The sequence below is a fragment of the Calypte anna genome, chromosome 4B, assembly GCF_003957555.1.
Source record: "Calypte anna isolate BGI_N300 chromosome 4B, bCalAnn1_v1.p, whole genome shotgun sequence".
In the NCBI taxonomy this organism is placed as follows: Eukaryota; Metazoa; Chordata; class Aves; order Apodiformes; family Trochilidae; genus Calypte; species Calypte anna.
In genome coordinates this window covers 19,186,136-19,203,645 of record NC_044249.1, presented here as the reverse complement: position 1 = coordinate 19,203,645, position 17,510 = coordinate 19,186,136, and the positions used below count along the sequence as shown (strand labels likewise).

The following is a 17,510-nucleotide window of genomic DNA, read 5'->3' as shown; positions in this document are numbered from 1 at the left end:
TTTTTATGTAACTTGGAGATGTACATTTGAGTCCTGGAAGCCTTGGTGATGCCTCAAGATAAAAACCAAAAATCAGCTGTATTTCTTCCATTTCCATGGCTCATGCAAAAGGTTATTATGTATAATGAACATTGCTAAAGTCTTCTTGTCACCTTTAGCAATTTATTTGCACACTTTGAGTCTCAATTCATATGCAGAAGCAACTCTCACCTTTTTCCCTCCACACATCTCCATTAAGTCTTCAAGACAGGACTGGTTTTTGTTACATGTGTTCTTAGTGTCACTGGATAACCAATTCTCAGCTTACTATGAGCATAGTATGAATAAATACATTCTCACTATATAAATCTCAATAAATAGATTTATATTTAATCATAGCTACCAGTGGTACAACCATACACATTTTAAACTTGTTTGGAGATATCGGTCTCAGCTCTCTGAAACCAGATCAGTGTACTCAAATATTGCTTCCTTTTAGTGTAAAAATAAAAGTCACATTCAACTTAATGACAGTGAGGGAGAATATTACATGACACAATACCAAAGGAGAACGTTAAACTTTGCATTTTCAGAGTAAGCAAACTGCTTGCCTGGTAAAAGGGTAGCACGAGTACAGGAAACCCCCAAGGCCCCTTCAACAGCCACAAAAGGGGCTTTAAAAAGACTGCAGTAATTGCTTGCAAAGAACTGTGTGATCATTAACTGTTAACCTGAAACTTCAGTAATGTTTTATTTTACCCGTGAGTGCTTTTTTACTTTCAGAGTGAGCTCTGCTATACTGTCAATCTTCCCAGAAAAATCCCTTTGACTTTGCTGGTGCTTTGGTATGAAACTCAACCTGCTCTCTGACCAAATATTGCCTGGTCTGTTGCTGGCATAAAGTAGGAGCACAAAATGGTCACTTATGCTCTGTAATTGGAAGCATCGCCAAGAATAATAAAGGGACTTTGCTGTAAAACCACAAGGAGAAGAAAAAGCCTGGAGATGAGTTTTAAACCAAGGCTGAAAAAAGTGATGTGTTCATAAAGCTGATTTGTACAGTTATTCTCCACACCCTCAGTCTTGAAGACGGAGAAAGTTGGGGTTATTTGGTCTGGAGAGGAGAAGGCTCTGAGGAGACCTTATTGTAGCCTTCCAGTATCTGAAGGGGGCCTCCAAGAAAGCTGGTACGAAACTTTTTAGGATGTCAGGTTGTGATAGGATGTGGGGGAAAGGATTCAAACTACAAGGGGAGACTTAAGAAGAAGTTCTTCACCATGAGGGTGGTGAGACACTGGCACAGGTTGCCCAGAGAGGTGGTGGAAGCCCCATCTCTGGAAGTTTTTAAGGCCAGGTTGGATGGGACTGTGAGCATCCTGATCTGGTTGGAGGTGTCCCAGGGACAGGGAGTTGGAACTGGATGATCTTAAAGGTCCCTTCCAACCTTGAAAACTACAGTTGTATGATTTAGGATGTACTCATCATACTGCATAAAGCAGCTGTTGTGGTTTAGGGCCAGCTGGTACCAAAGGACCCCCTGCACCTGCTGTGGTATGGGGAGGAGAAAATCCACTTGAAAACTTGTGGGCTGGGGCAAGGGCTTGAGGGTTCCACTCTCCAATTATGGTACCAGGCAAAACAGACTTAACATGGGGGGGGGGGAAAAATCAATTTAATTTATCATTAGTCAAAGCAAATCAAGTCAAAGAGAAAACAAAAAACAGAGCTGAAATATGATCCCCCACCCCTCTCCCCTCTCCTCTGCCCTGAGGTCTCATAGCCTCTCCTTTCCCCTTTTTTTAAGATGTTAATCCCAGAGGTCCATCTGCTGTGGCCCATCTAAAGCCCATCTATATTGATGGGTGCAGCTATAGAGTTCTAACTGGTTGCAAATGTGTTACACTTTGCAACAGTTTCATAGCATGCTGAAAATTAAAAAGAGGAAATCACAATGTGATGCCCATCCTGTGACCCCCAAAGAAGAACTCCTAAAAACCAAAAAGCTTTTCCTACTCAGTGCAATCTCAAGATGGTATTAGATGCCTATTAGAAAAAAGAACATCATATTATGATACAGTTGTTTGTGACTTGCACAAATTTACATAAAGAAGTCAGCAGAGTGGTGTATTTCTATATTCTGTACCTGCATGATATTTTGCTTTGCTATTCTTACAAGAGAAACTTCATCACTCCAAGACCCTCCAACAACAAAACATAAGATAGAGTAGACAGTAATTTTTTTTTTCTTTATTTGTTCTACTAAAGAGAAAAGAATTTTATAAGATGGTGAACAACAAATTCTCCTTTGCCCTTCAGATATGGAACCCACATTGCCTGGATACAGAGTCTGTGCACATAGAGAAAGTTGTCCAAAATGACACCAGAAATAACTCACTGGGGAAGCTGAAAATGGCAAGGCAATATGAGTCATCTTATTCCAAGGGGCAAAAGAGGAGACCTGTATTCTCCGAAAAAACAAAATTGGACCTAAACCATGAAATGTGCACTGCCTGTTATTTGAAATTGCCAGTGAAAACGCTGTGATTCCAAAGCAAATCTGACTATGGAAGATGATAAGAAGCAGATAGTAGCTCATTTTAGCCATTCTGCCAAAATCAATAGTATTTTAGAGAGCTTCAGTGAGAAACAACTTTTCATGCCAGCGACTGAAGCAGTGTGTGTCAGAGAAATTGAACTCTTCTTTTTACATGCTTTGGTGTAATCGAAGGGAATGTGAAGCAGGTATTCTGTAAGCCTCTCAGCATTAATAGGGATGGAAGTTTCTCTTTCTCTTCAGCCTGCTGCTCAGCAAAGCTGCTCAAGGTCAGCAAAACTTTTGCCTGAGTAAAAGCTGAAGGTCTGGAATAAGTAGTAGAATAAACTAGAAAAGAGGTGTCTGAGTGCTAAAATCTCTGCCCCCTCCATTCTCCCTCTCTCAGACCCATTATATCTGTGAAACAACTTCTCCTTATTCATGAATGAGCTGCAACTATTGAAGTTCCCAGGATTTTGGATGTATTAACAGTGTATTAGATACTCTGTAGGCTTCAGGTTAAAAATACCTTTGTTGCTAAGAGCTATTAAACTTAAACTTTGCAGTTTCCAGTATCTGTTTTTCAAGACCAAGAAAGAGCTTTTTTTTGCCTCGAATGGCTAAAAGAGTAAACTTTCAACCCCCCCCCCATCAAAGGAATAAATGAAACATAAAAAAAAATTAGGATTTTATTTTTGCCCTGAGGGAAAACAGTCCATTTCAGGGCTGGATTCTTAGATTTAGTGATTAATTTTGTTTGTCACTTCATTTTCAGTACAAACAAAACAGGAGTTCATAGTAAGACTTGTCTCATGTAGCGATTTAGCACTGCTTCTGGAGCTCATCCAAATGTTCTGCAGAGTCTTGAATGAAGTTGCAAGGTTCATTTCCACGTTTCAGTCTGTCTCTTTCCCCAGTTAGGTGGCAGTTTCTCTCTGCACTCTGAATCTCGGCTGCTGATTTCTTGCCCTAAAAATGTCACTTTCCAAAATTAACTGGAAAGGATGAAGGCCTTCTGCAGTGTTCCTTCTTCTTTTTATTAACATGCAGGGAAGGGGGATGTGCCCACAAATGCCATGGATCAGTGGTCAGGGTAGTAACATGCTTCTAGGCTTCTCTTTTCCAGTCTCTCCTCTACTTTGTAATGACTCTGGATACAAACCTTCCATTGATCACATCAGGAGCTCTGCCAGCTTTTTCACTGCTGAGTCCTCACCTGTAACCTTTGCTGCTTACTAAAGCTGTTAGGTTTTAGCAGAGCTTTGGCAAAAACCTCCCCAAATTATTTTTACAAGTACCTGTAACTACTAGAGGATGGCTGTAAAAACTGGGAACCTATGTGCTGTTCCCATCCATCCATCTATCTGTCTGTCTGTCTGTCTATCTATCTATCTATCTACTGATTTATCATACCTATTTGTCTCCAATTGCCCTTCCATTTTAATAATAACTAAAACTGTAAAACATGAATGTAGAAATAGGGAGTATTTCTGTATATTAAATACTACAATGCTAAAATCTAATAAATTCCATTTTTTAATCATGAGGTTTTATTATGCTTTTAAATTTACTTTTATACCTTGCATAAAGTGATAAATTAGTCCAGCCCAATGCTATTCAGTCGCATACATTACAGCTTCATGGCTTCAGAATACAAATATGGATCAGTATTACTGATACCAATATGGTTTTGAAGTGTCAGATTTCAGGTGATTAGTTTTCCACGTTTTTTTAAATCTTTTTTTAGATATCACTGAATATAAATATATGTATGTCAGCAGCTCAGAACAAATGCTAGAAAAACATACTAGAAAACCATTTATCTTTGCTTGTTGAAACATTTTTTGTAGATACTAATTCATGGTGATTGGTTTTTCTTTCATAGAGGTTCCTTTTAATGCAGTGACTTCAGCAGCAGACAATAAAGTATGAGCTTAATGGAATAATTTTGCATATTTCTCTAGATCAGTAGTCTATTTAAAAAGGAGTTTGTCAGACTTAGATGCCAAGGACTATTTGTTCTTTAATGGGAAATAGAGATAAATAGCAGGTAAATAGGTGGATATAAAAAAATTGTGGAGCTCTCTTTATTTGCTCCACAAGAGAAATTGAGTTCACTGTCATCATGAGCATTCTGTTTGAGGACCAGCTGACAAAAATTCTGGATGCACGTTAAAACAAGTTCCAGGCAAATCCTGATCTGAATGCTCCTGCTGTATGGATTTACATGTGATATATGGTGCCTGCACTGCAGTGAATTTTAAAATGGAAAGTTACTGTTCAAAGCTCTCAACCAAGTCCCACTTAAAACTATTACTGAAACCTTCTGCAGACTGTCCATCTGGATTAGAAGAAACTTAATTTCATCACATCATTCCTTCCCAACCTTAACGCCATTTAAGTTGGGAGGGGTTAAGATTTGTCATTAAATGTCAGAACTGAATTGCATTGGCAGACTCCTTTGATATCTGACATTTCCTTTTGTTTAATATTTTCAAGGGATCAAATAGTCCTTCCAAAATTCCAATGTTATCAAATGCTAAACTGGGGAATATATTTTCCATTAACTAAAGCCACCCTTCTTTCTTGCATGAAATGGTGTAAGTGGCTTAGGCACTGTTGTTGACATGCTCAACACCACAGATTTTTCAAGGATGTGTAAGGCTTCTAGGCAACAAATTCCTATTGTCTTTGAGGGTTGCTAGGTGTGGTTTTAACCTTAAATTCTTCTGCAATATTTAAACAGATATATTTAGCTTAAAATTTTGAAAAACCTATTCATGGTGATTAAATGTAATTAAAATACACTGCTTTTTCAAAACTGAAACATTTCTAAATAATGAACACTTTCTGAAGTATTGCTTTTACTCTGCTAAAAAAACGTATTGCTTTTACTCTGCAAAACCAGTTTTCAAAACCTTAAAAGGTGTTGAAAATTTCAGCAGGTAAGAATTCCTTAAAACATCATCAGTAATTCTTGAAGCAAAAAAGCAGATGATACATAACAGATTCCCTCAGATACTGTTTTCACACCCACAACACGTCTCTAGCAAAATTTGAGTGATCTTCCTCCTATGGCCCCTGCAGAAGTGTGTGGGGAGTAGTGAAAATAGCTCCTAAACAATACCCTAAAGAGGGAGGTTTGTCATTGGGATGGATTAAAGGTTTTGACTAAATGAATTACAATGCTGAAAGTGCCTTCAAACTGTACATCATCATAACTATTTATTTGACAGTCTAAGTCATTGTACATGTCAAGGTGCAGCTCTACAGGATAGATTTAGCTATTTCCACAAAATCCCTTCCCTTTGTAGAAATCTATTTTGTCAGACAGCTGAAGCTGCCAGATGAAGGCCCTGGTGATCCATGACTGTGCAGTACAGTGCAGGTGTTTACAAGTGAAGAGAGAAGGACATTTGTCTTTGTGTCTGAGGAGAAAGCTTACAGGCAGGTGTCTCCAGATCCTTGTAGTCACACAGGCATCTTGTTGCTCGTGACCTTGCCACTCTTATACCATATTTAAACTGAAGGACTCATGAACATGCCAGACTGATAAGACTTTGAATGGAAATACATCAGGTATTCACAGAGTACATGGGAAAGTTCAGAGAAGTGAAGTTCAGAAGGAGTTGTGAGATAGTAGAATCAAAGCTCCTATACATCTCAGACTCCTGAAAGTCTGGTAGATAAAACTAACTCAAACTCAGTACATTTTTCCAAATTTGTCAGTCTCTTAATGTTGAATCATATATTTGAAGGAGCAAATCTTTAACATTTTAAAATCATCACTTCTCCCAAAAACCCAGGGGAAGACAATTCATGGAATTAATCAAACTCTGATTTCATCAAAACTAATGATCAGTCAGATTTTGCTGTGCTGTCAGTGGCCCTTTAGGTAGTGTCATGGCACAGGTGAAACCTCAAGAGGACTGGTTATGTAGTTCCCCCATTCCTGTTACTTGACTTTTAACAAGATGCTTCACATCCCAGAAGCCTTTCTTCTTGACTTCTGTGTATCCTGGCATATTACTCTGAGAACTGCCCAAGATCATCTGCCTCTGTGTCTGCTTTTGCTGTCAGCTTTAAGTTTAATGGGCACCTTTCTTGCTCAACCACTCCAAGGAACTGCAGCCAGCTAATACTAGGGCATCCCTAAAGCATTAAGGTGATAGCTTTTCCTCAAGTACCTACACTTACAATAGCTTTCATTCAGACAAAGCTCCTTTATAGTTACAAAATGGAATGCCCCAGGAGGAAAGAAATCAATGTTCAAGCACTGACTCCCAGAACTACAACTTTTATATTTTTTATAGTGATTTTGAATGAAGAGGAGCCTGAATCTGGGCTTCACTTTATAGAAATTGTCTTCACCACTGGGTTGGAAAGATAAATTTATTCTGGTCCCTCTTTTTATCCCACAATGATCAGGAAGCACAGGTAAGTTCCTTATCCAGGGTACTTTCCTATTAGAGCACTCTGGACTGGATTTAGATCCCCTCCAATACCAAAGAAATCCTGAATCTCTCACTTACACAAGTGCTCTTCTTACTGATGGTTTTGCAAAATCTAGCATGGGTCACCTCTGCACTTGCAAAACACCAGACTTCAGGTTTCCATGCTTCATATTTCCATGATTTGTTTTCCATGAAAGCTTCATCAGCCAAGTGGTGTGTGACATATTTACTGTCATTTTAGAGATGTTTTCTTTTCATCTCTATTTAGTTGAATACTCAAAAAAGGGCAAAAAGCCTTTGGCATTCAAACCAAAAATAGCACAGTCTAGGAAGAGTCTTCATTCTGATTTTATAGCTCCTTAGTGCAGAAAGAAGAGAACAGGGTCAGCTCAGTAGGAAGCAATGGATCATAATGATACTAATAGTTTTGGCTTTTGGATAACCAGACAGGTTGGACAATGTATAAGTTTCATTTGGAGAGAAGGGAAAGTTCTTTTTCTACATTTCCACCCTTTATGATGTGTGTCTGTAATGTGGGGAGAGCTGAAGGAGAGAAAACATTTCATGAGTACAGAGACATAAAATGATTTCCTCAAGAAGCAGAATAGAAGTAGATCTGACGAGGAAAATAAGAGAATTGGTGTCTTTATGTTTTAGGTTCAACGTGTCTGCCTTGAGATTTTTCAAAGATGTATTTATTCCTTTGTCCTGAGGAAAGACTAAGCATAGCATGATTGTACTTAGAAGTTTGGCTTTCTTCGTGTGCCCAAAATATGTATGTTCATGGAACATATCAATTGTATGAATTAGCTTTATGCTACTATCAGTGAATATATTGTATGTGCTGCATAGGAATACCTAGGCATCTGTACAAGGTCAGGAATGACAGCCCAAAACTCTTTGCTGTTCTTTAACATTTAAACATGTCCTTTAACATGTCCTTTACCATCAAAAGGGAAGAAGGTAACTGTCATTTAAAAAAAAAAAAATTAATAGTGATCTCACTTCTCTCTCCCACAAAGCCTTTCGTTAAAAACTTGAGACTAAATATATAAATATATATAAATGAAAATATATATTATATTATATACATATATATATATATTATAACCCTCTTGGTTTGGCAGATCTAAACCCCTCACCTTTCAGATAAATTCAGTCCCAGTCAAGCTAAGAAACAGAATGATGTGATTTAAGTGGAGGGGACATTGTCTCTGTCAAAGGTAGGACATGGTAGGAAAAGGAGTGAGAAATTCACTGTTAAAAAAACATAAGGAAGAAATACCTTGCTATAATCTTATTTGTGACACATTTTAAGCTGTAGCAGTCTTATTTGTTCTAATATGTGAAGACTGAGGGCAGAGGGCATGTGGGCATAGCATGTTTTTGTTACATGTATGTATATTTTATTTACTTTCTGTATGCTTCTCGGGTTTTGTTTGATATTATTTCACATTCTATTCAAATCAAGCTTATAGACCTGATGCTTTCTTTTTAAAAATGTTGAGATTAGATTTCTGAAAAAGGAAAAAAACCCGTGAAAATAATGGACTTTTAGTTTCAGGTGGTTATTCCTTGTACAAAAAAAATCATAAGCATGTTGAATTTGTAAATGAAGTCTTTTTTCCTAATTAAAACACAATTTGTTTGCATATTTGGCTTTTTTACAAGGTCTTTTTTGTTAGCTAAAAGTTCCACCCATTTACTATGAAAATGTAGGCAAAAAAAATGTCATCTGCAAAATATATTTAGCTCATTCGTTCTCTTTTTTTAATACACAGAAGAAATATCTGCAATATTTAAGGAATTTTTTTTGCAGTGAGCTGTCTCCTGTTTTTATATTGGTGGTGAAGTTGCATGAGGTTACTTAATGTTCTAATTTTTCTTAAACCCGGGGAATGTGGTTCATGGATTGCAAAGTCATTTGGGTACAGCAAAAAAATCCCTGCCTGGAAATGAGCCATTCAATTACTTCCTCAGTGTACAGCTCACAAATATGCGTAGGCTATATGGATAATAAAAAGATCCTCCTTAAATACTTAGTGCCAGCAGAAACAAAAAAAGTACCCAGGCTAAACCATTATTAAGATATAAATAGGCTTGTCAACAATTTAATTGCATAAAAGAATTGGTTTTCTTGGGACTGAAGCAATTTGCATAATGAACTGCAGCAGTAGCCCCACAATATTCTGTGTTAACTGACATCAAGTGAGGCTGTCAACTTCTGCAATGCCTGACAGCAGGTGCTTGCAATTCAAGGAAGGAAAAATATGGGTATGAGGAAATTATTTTACATATTTGATTTTAAGATTTCATCCCATAGTCTTTTTTTACAAACACAGGTAATCAGCACATGTTTCTTTCAAATCATAATTTGATGAGAATTATTATCTATCTTATTAGAACTCAGGTTTCATAAAGAACCTCTCAGTGCTGTGTGTATTTTCTTGTTTGCTTAGTCTGTAACAACAACTTAGACCTGAGGTTTTCCCTTTTTAGGAGCACTTTCCCCTTAAAACACCATTTGGTTTATAGTTACAAATTAAGGCTTTGTCCTGTTAAAGGAAGCTGATGTTTTTCCATTATTTAGTTGTCTAAACATAGGTGTCTAGTGCCACTCTAGATAACCACAGGATAACCAAGTCAAATGAATCAGAACTGAAGAAATAGTCACAGGATTGGAAGGAACCTAAGGAGGTCTGAATTCTCTATTCAAAATCAGGTCAACCATGACCACTTGCTATCAGAGTTGTCTGCAGAATTTTCATTTCCCAGATACTACAGCTTTATAATTTTCAGGGACAACTTCTGAAATGCTAATAAATAAACTGAAAAAAAATTCCCCTTTAATAAATAAAAATATTAATCTTGATAGTAGGTTAGTAAGATTCCAGCTGCACAACTATATAGATGTAACACATTTTAAATTTAGAATTTTAAATCAGGCTGAAAAGTAACCAAGTGCTCTTCTAAATTTGGGAGAGTTTTAACTTTTAGAATTAGAATGAGATGAAATAATCAGGTTAGGATGTTTTAGGAATAAAAAGGTTCACAGGACTTTGAAGCTTCTTTAGCTATTATCACTTTTCAAAAGACTACAATTTAACCAAAAATCTCTGGCCAGGGATTCAGCATGCAGCAATATAATTGCAGCAAATTAAAATGTGTCTTGAATATAACATTTTTACCTCTCTTTGGACATCACTTTGCACCTTTGATTCCTAAATTCTGAACATAGTATGTCAGCTGGCTGGCTGGCAGAAAGGGGTTTTAGGGGAGGATTAAGGATGTCCCATTTTTACATATGTTTTAACAAGTAGCCTTGGGAAACTCAGCCATGAAGAAAAGATATTAAAGAGTTATAAGAGGTGCCATTAAGTGTGTCTTTCATTGCCAGTACTTTTGACTACCTCTTTTCCATTGTTTTTCCCTTTGCTCAGAAACAAATTCTGCTTTAATCATTTCTTTAGGAACAGAGAGAAAAATGCCTGATACAATTTCTTCAATCTTCTCATGGCTTTTTTGGGGGAATGCTGATCAAATGTGGTAAATACTATTTACCACAGTATTTCCAGACATCTAGGATGTAACCTAGATGTCAAAGGCCAAAATCTTTCTTAGGATATGTAAAATATTTGCAGCAGATGCATAGGCCAGCAATGTGCTGATGGAGCACATGCAATAGTTTAGCAATTCTGAGGCCATAAGCAGCTGGTAAGGATTTAAGGGTGATGGTTCTATTAGCACTGCAGATTGGGTTCTCACTGTTGTGATTCATTTTATTCAATTTCTTGGAGTGAATAATGTTAGCACTGAGTTCCTTCCAAAGGAAAGAATACAAACATATTAACTGAATTCATTTTTAATCTATTTCCCTTCCCTCTTGGTCATCCACTTTGGAAGATCATTTCCTGGACACAAAAAGGATGAGATATGTTATTCTGCCTAGAATTCTTTTGCATATAATATTTTTAGAGGATTATAAAAGTCGTGTTCACAATAGTGGCTGATTGCTCCCTGTGTTTTCATTACTCTTCACTCTTTTAGCCAATTCATGGTGGTGCTGGAAGGAGTATCAAGAATTTAATTTCTGTGTGTCTCTGGATAGTTAGATCACTGCTTTTTCAGCTTGCTGTGTTACCTGGTTCCATAGTCTTCACAAATGGGCACTATCTGCTTAAACACAACTGCTTTGCTCCTGGAAAAGATAGGAGCAGGTTGACACTGCAGTCGTATCACTTTCTGACTGCAACTGAATTAAGTGAGGAAGTTGTATTAATTCATCCCCAGCTGCTGTTTATTGTGTCAGGAATGGACATTTCTGCCCCTTTTAGCTCTCCAGCCTACCAGCTTCTTTTATAACTCCCCAGGCAGATATCATAATGTTATATATACACTTTAATGCAGCTGTGCTGGAAAATCTGAGAGGCCAAGTAACCTTTGCAGGAAAATGGAGAAGCAGCTCAATAGTGACCTGAAGCAAGGCAGAGCAGAATATTCATGCTCAGGACTTCCAGCCTTAACAGCAACATCCAAAAGAGTGATACCAGCTATTCCAGCTTCTTCCAATAGAAATTCAAGCACCAGAGGTGGGTGAGTGGGGAGAACGCATGCTTCAAGAAGAGCTAGGAGCAACCACCAGAAAATGCTGAGTCCTGCATATAACTTGAGAAATGGAAGATGATGATTCACTACTTCTCTCAGGTTTGAATTCTGAAATGTTAAAAATATGTAAGCCTGTGTGTAAAAAAACAGGCTGGGGTTAATGAAGAGCCAGTGAGTGCCACATATAGAACGGATTGCAACCTTACAAAACCCACACAGCTTTGCAGATGAAGTCAACTTCAATCTCAGCAAGTCAGTGTGCCAGCAAAATCAGATCACATCACTGACCATGGAGATGAAAACACTGAGTGTGTGGGTACAACCTCCTAGTGCTAGGCAGAAGCCAAAATGTGAGTGTAAAAGTATGCTTTACCATTGCTTTGCAACACTTTTTGCTCAGAGAATCATTTTAGAAATACTTAAATTGATATGAGGTCTGATTCTTTTTTCTTTTTTTTTTTTTTTTTTTTCTCAGATTTTCTGTTCACTACCATAATCAAGTCATATTGTGACTATCACCTTTTCTCAACTTCTCTTCCAGTACATCATTCAGTACTTGGCAAGAAGTAATTTTCAGATTTTTTTTATTGCCTTAGAAAGGCTGCTAAGAGATTTTTCACTGTCAGTTGTTTATTTGTAGGATTTTCTTCTTTATGTTATAGACAGAACACAACAAGTGAAAAGAAACAATGAGAAATCCTATGCAAAGAGACAAGATAGACCTTCAGAGGCACTGCTTGGCATTTACAATATAAAGAAGGATGTATAAAGTCTCTAGAAAGATAAATGGCTAGTTTTTCATACATAGTGGGTACTGCCATGAAATTGTTTCAGTGTTTGCTTTCAATAATTAAATAGTATTGTCTCATTATTAAATTCTGAAATACAGTCCATTAAAAATTAATTTACTAGCCTATAGCACAGAAATCGAGTTATGGTATTGTGCTGAATAATGGAGACCCTGGAAATAACTAATTAATTGGCAGTAAACTGACTTTCTCCAGTTACTACTAAAAATTGATTAGCATTTAAGGCTGACTGCATATAAATCACTAATGCAAGATATCCTCATTTCAGAAGTAATCAGTATGAATTTAGACAAACTTTTAAAGTAAATGTTAAGTCTGTGTTGTTATTCTCTGGATGATAAAACTGACCTCCTTATCTTTTGTTAGAGCCAAATATCAAATCAGGTGCTGCACAGCTTTAGAGGATATTCTGTATTTTATATTTATAGCTATGAATACCATTTCAAGTGAGAGTGGAATATCCTGTGGATCCATTTATGATCTTAGAGCAGAATTCACAGAAATAGTATAAAAGATCAGCTCTACAAAATGGCCACAAAGGGAAGGTTATGTTTCCAATATTTGTTCTATGACAATTTGCCATGATTGATTCATGGATCATTTATATTTAGACACTGTTAGATATTAACAAATCACCAGTGGTTTAGAAGTTTTTTTCTGCATAAATGCAATTTGATCCCTTTCATTGCTGTTTGTAATGTTGTTCCTTGTTTCTTATCGTCAGATTAGTTGTTCAAAAATAAAACTTAATGGAATTCCTAAATTTTTTAACTGTGAAACTCAGAATATACACTGTGTGTCCCAGGATGGGGCAGAGCCCTATTTCTGCATTTAACCTAAGTGTCTTCCTCAGATCCTGTTACTGGCTGGGGGCACTGATTCTGGGACATGCCCACTTCACAAGTATTTTCAAGGCTTATTTTTATAAATAAGCCTTGACTTAGAAAACAACAACAAACTTCAGCCTCATTCCTTTTGAAGTTATCACTGGACAATCACAATACAGATATATATCTTATTAATGACAGTGTACATCACTGAAATGTTAACCTTCAAACCAATAAGTCAGATTCAATGGATCATTTCAACACAGGCTTCTGCATTTGAAATGACTTTTCCCTGTCTGAGAAAAATTGACACTGTCCCATTTAAGTCACAGTTTGTCAGCTTAGATGGTCACACACAATCAGTCAATGCAATTTAGATTGGCATCTATGAAGGGAAAAGAAAAAAAAATAATCCCACTGGAGTTCAAACAGAAGCATAAAATAGAATCAGAATAGTATGGGCAAAGATGTAACATCTGGAAGAAGAGCATAGAGCTGAAATGAAGATGGCTTGCACAAACCAGAAGTTTGCTGGTGGAACTTTTAAGGTTTTTGAAAGTGGCATAGATAAAAAAAAAAAATAAAAAATGTACAAAAGCATACACCCTGTCATTCTGACCTTTGAAAGAAAAAAATAAGAGGATCTGCCTGTTTTTGAAATGTCACCACATCATATTTCCTTCAGTCTTGACTTTTTTTAAGCAGTACTTTCCACATTCCACACTTTCCAGCAATGATGTGTCAGTGCTATCACAGTCCTCAGTGTTGCTGAGGCTCCTCATTTTCCCCTTTTAACCTGACTGTTTGCCAACAAAGATGCCTATAGCCTGTAGTCCTGTTTGAAAATAACCAGCCATCAAAATTGTAGCTCAGGGAAAATGAAGAGGAAACTCTATATATCTTTGTATAGTTGTAAAAGTCAACAATATCTTCTTCAAGCTGAATAAAAATATCCTTCCACTTAGCAGAGGGGATGTAGAGTTGAGTCTACTGTAGTTCACATAAAGGAGAACATGTTCTAAACAGCTCCCTACACACCTAGAGCGTATTTAAGCTAAATGATTTATTGGTTTCAGGGAGGAAAACTTACGATAGATTAAGCAGTGTTCTATTGAGTGCTGAGGAACACCTATCACCTTCAGAGAATAAACTCCTAAAAAGACAAGGGAGGATTAAATTGTAGTTTACATTAAATTAAATCAAAGGGCTTATTCTTCACTTACACGCTAATGAAATGGAGAAATCCCAGGCTCTGTTTTTTGTTAAAACTTTCGTTAAATTAAAATATTGCAGTTCATCATCTTCCACAGACATATAATTTGCTATAGAAGTTCTGACCTTTGAATTCCAATACATGTTGTTTCTATGTTTTGTTCTAGTTCCTCTGCAATAATAAGATCTTTGTATAGCAAACATGGAATTAATAAGAATGCTCAGTGTTGGTTATAATGTTTGGGACAACATGTGATCATTATACAAAATTTTAGGTTAAATTCCATACTAAACATCTCATGTAACTAATGCATCGGGTTGAATTTGGATTAATCTGTGGATATATATTCTGTTTGGAAAATTTGAATCCAAAATATGATGCTGCTGGACTCGGAATTCAAATCCATCCTTTGAACTCAGCCTAGTTTATATTTCTTTAGAGGGAAAAAACCAAAAAAACAAAAATCAATTCCTCTGAGACTTCTGATCTTTCAGGTTCTAGAATTTGGGGCAGTTCTGCCCTGACATCTTCTGATTTTGATACTGGAAAGAGCAGACAATGTCCAGGAAGAGTTTTTCTTTTCCTGGGAGCATGTCTGAAGTGAAAGCCTGTGGGAGTTCTCGTCCTCCATGCTTATCCTGTGAGAGTGCCCTTATCTAAACATTCCACATCAAGCTTCAGATTTGTAGGCCAACAGAATATTGTCTTTCTTCATCACTCACAGAAACTGGAAGGAGAAGGATGTTTAGATAGACAGTTTAGCAAGACTACCATTTTGAAGTCCAAGAAACATCATCTGAAATTGGAGGAGTTCCCAGTGTCTCACCTGGTAGGTAGGACTTTCCTCAATCGTTGTTTTAGCTTTGACTTGTGTGCTTTACCAAGAGGGCATCTCAGGTACTCAAGTGAGCTTCTTGCTGTCTGCCAGCCTTTCTGCAGATGAAGATCTGAGTGGCAGATGGTTCTCATGACTCACAGGCTTCTCAGGCAGACAGAGTGAGAAAGAGGGAGAACAGAGAATGCACATTCATTAGCTTTTACACAAGCTTTTCACAGATCAAGACATACACAAAGATGCTACCACACTTTTCCGGGGGTGGGAGGCAGAAAACTGGATACTTCATCAACTGGAAAAGTCCTACAGGAGGCTTGAGTCTTCTTGGCTTATGAGCTGACTAACATACCAACCCTGAAACTGGGCAGGATGTTCTCCACACACAGGAAGGAATTTATAGTGCAAGTTTAGTCATGATGAAGCAAATTATATTGAAGTAGCAACAGCAGGAATGACCAATGGCTTCCAGAGTGTGAATTAAGTTGTAAGCAAAGGAAACACAGTAGAAGACATCACAGATGTGCTGATATGAATTCAGTTTTCTAGCCAGGGATTTTAAACAAGGATTTCAAAAGAGTCATTATGAGCCAAAAGAAGAAAGCAAAATGCTGAACAGAAACAACATTCAGGGCTGCTTAAAAGGGTGGAGTACATTTCTCACTGAACATGATGTGGAAAGTCTCACAAAATCCCTCACAAAATGCTTATTTATGCATGACCAGGCTGAACATATGCAAACCAACCATTTAGTTACTCTGCAACAAATTCAGAGCATTAAAGATGTTATAGTTATGGAACTTCAGAGCCTTTTCAGATTGGAGGTCCAGATTTGGTATCCTTGAGTTCAGAATTTAAGAGCATCACCTATGGATGAGACAATGTTCAAGGTGAAGGAAACATCAACAGCTTCCAACAGCAGTGACAATTAGTGACCTTCCTCATTAAGAAATATTCTGAACTGCACCACAAAGGAAAATACAGTGAATTACAGTTAATAAATATTTTTGATTCACCAGTCCTCACTACAGTGATTATGTGTCAGGAAGCTCTCAACAGAAAGATTAAATTCTGCTTCATTATAAAAAAAACAGTTAAGTCTGAGATTGCAATTTTCACGTTTTCTGGATCCAGACCTGCAACCTCCTGAGATTCTTTATTTCCTTTAAGTAAGTAATTAGAACAAAGTAATTCTGAGGATCTTTATTCCATATAAAAGTTCATTATGATAAGATTGCTTAAACACAAGAACAGAGGAAAAGCAATATGGGTGAATTCCCATCCTTGCAGCTTTTCTGAACTTGTCTCAGGAAGCTGGTATAGTCATATCATACCTGTATATTTACATAGAAAGAAACTAATATAGAAAATTACTATAAATATTTATAATTTTTCAAGTAAAGTTTGAAGCTTCCTTACTTTGTAGATACCTGCTACAAAGAATATAGGGCACCTGCCTTAGAATGGAAAGCACTATAAATTTTTATTAGATGGATCAGAAATATTTTCATGCTGTGGGCAGTGTCAGTTTATAAGAAGTACAGATTACTATCTGCTATAACAAGGAGCATTAACTATGATTAATGAGCTGACTTTCAAAGTCAGAGCAACTCCACAGTATAATCTTTTGTCCTCAAAGACAATTTTAAAAGAAACTTTTAAATATTAAATAGTTCATCAGCCTTCTGAAGATGGTGCTTTCTGAATGTGTTTGGCAATTGCTTTTTGACTTAAATTGAAAAAATAAGATCTGGTTGTCCAGTTACATTATGTGAACAGAAATGTAATATGTATGTTAATGTAATTGCATATTGGGAAAACTCAGGTTGTGTAAAGACAGTCATGATTTTGTTAAATGTATTTGAGCTGATCTATACCTGAGGAAGTTTTGGGCTGTTGTTCACTTCTTAATTGGCAAAAAACGGGGAAATTTATTGAATAATTTCCTTTAAAACAAGATTATTGACCTTGTGATTAAGGCACAGTCTGAAGATCAAACACACCTGGAAGGAACTCCACTGCTCACGAATGCAGAAGTTGCTATCCTACCAGAGCATGACAAAATGTCAGGTTTCTGACTTACCAGCCAGGACCATAAGGTTAGCTGAGCTCATGGAGCTTGATTTCAACATGGACTGAGGAAAAGGGGTCAATAATGTTAATGATTCAGGGCTTGTAATGATATTTTCAAAGGTAACTTTTGACACTTTTATATAGGTCTTCAAAACTATCCCAGCACCTGGTTCTCCCTCAGAAAT

General features: G+C 36.9%; 1 long non-coding RNA gene across 1 annotated transcript in view; it reads right to left on the bottom strand.

Moving 5' to 3' along the window:
• Positions 1-17,510, bottom strand: part of LOC115598342 — a 47,722-nt gene that overhangs the window by 6,134 nt on the left and 24,078 nt on the right. The window contains exon 2 of the long non-coding RNA XR_003987583.1: positions 15,247-15,399. This is a non-coding gene — a long non-coding RNA (uncharacterized LOC115598342). The remainder of the gene's footprint in view (positions 1-15,246; positions 15,400-17,510) is intronic.